This window comes from Cherax quadricarinatus, chromosome 70 (genome assembly GCF_038502225.1).
Source record: "Cherax quadricarinatus isolate ZL_2023a chromosome 70, ASM3850222v1, whole genome shotgun sequence".
NCBI lineage: Eukaryota > Metazoa > Arthropoda > Malacostraca > Decapoda > Parastacidae > Cherax > Cherax quadricarinatus.
In genome coordinates, this window is record NC_091361.1 from 20,345,569 (window position 1) to 20,346,829 (window position 1,261).

General features: G+C 40.4%; 1 non-coding gene across 1 annotated transcript; it reads right to left on the reverse strand.

Moving 5' to 3' along the window:
• Window positions 1–403: 403 nt before the first annotated feature.
• Window positions 404–476, reverse strand: TRNAR-UCG (transfer RNA arginine (anticodon UCG)). Its single transcript has one exon. It is a non-coding gene; the product is annotated as a tRNA-Arg (tRNA).
• Between the last annotated feature and the right edge of the window lie 785 nt (window positions 477–1,261).

Consider the following 1,261-nt stretch of genomic DNA (forward strand, 5'->3'; position numbering starts at 1 on the left):
AGGAGATATTTTATTTAAATCTCCGTCTGAGATCTTCAGCAGTAGAGAAGAATAAAAGTTCAGGCTTATATAGTGAGCAAATGGACGGGAAATATGACAGTGGAGTTTAAGGACTCATTTTCCTTCATTATATATGTAACTTTTACATTTCGCAATATGAATAAATTCACATACTTTCAATCTTCCAAATTGCTGAAGGATATCTCAAACGAAGATCGAAATGTTTCGTAAAGCATGTAACAACATTCAGTGTTTTCAGATATCTTGCAACTCTGGTGTGTTCGTCTTCATCTCTTTATTTCTTCGTGATTTTAAACTCCGGTATTATTTTACACAATCTTTCAACACCAAAAAAAGATCCCTGAGTGTTTCACTTGCTCGACACTGTAAAGGAACATTTCATCGACCGTGACAGGACTCGAACCTGCAATCTTCGGATCCGAAGTCCGACGCCTTATCCATTAGGCCACACGGTCAGTGTGTTACTTCTGTTGTTGATGCTTTCCACAGTGTTGCTTGTGGTTTTGATGTCCTGGGTAGTGTTGATTGTGTTGCTGATGTTCTCCCCAGAGTAGCTGGTGTTATTGATTTCCTATACAATGTTCAAAGTGGTAATAAAGTTGCTGGTATTGTTGATGCCCTCCACAGTATTGTTGATGCCCTCCACAGTATTGTTGATGCCCTCCACAGCATTGTTGATGCCCTCCACAATATTGTTGATGCCCTCCACAGCATTGTTGATGCCCTCCACAGCATTGTTGATGCCCTCCACAGTATTGTTGATATCCTCCACAGTATTGTTGATATCCTCCACAGTATTGTTGATATCCTCCACAGTATTGTTGATATCCTCCTCAGTATTGTTGATATCCTCCACAGTATTGTTGATATCCTCCACAGTATTGTTGATATCCTCCACAGTATTGTTGATGCCCATCACAATATCCTCCACAGTATTGTTGATATCCTCCACAGTATTGTTGATATCCTCCACAGTATTGTTGATATCCTCCACAGTATTGTTGATATCCTCCACAGTATTGTTGATATCCTCCACAGTATTGTTGATATCCTCCACAGTATTGTTGATATCCTCCACAGTATTGTTGATATCCTCCACAGTATTGTTGATATCCTCCACAGTATTGTTGATATCCTCCACAGTATTGTTGATGCCCTCCACAGTATTGTTGATGCCCTCCACAGCATTGTTGATGCCCTCCACAGTATTGTTGATGCCCTCCACAGCATTGTTGATGCC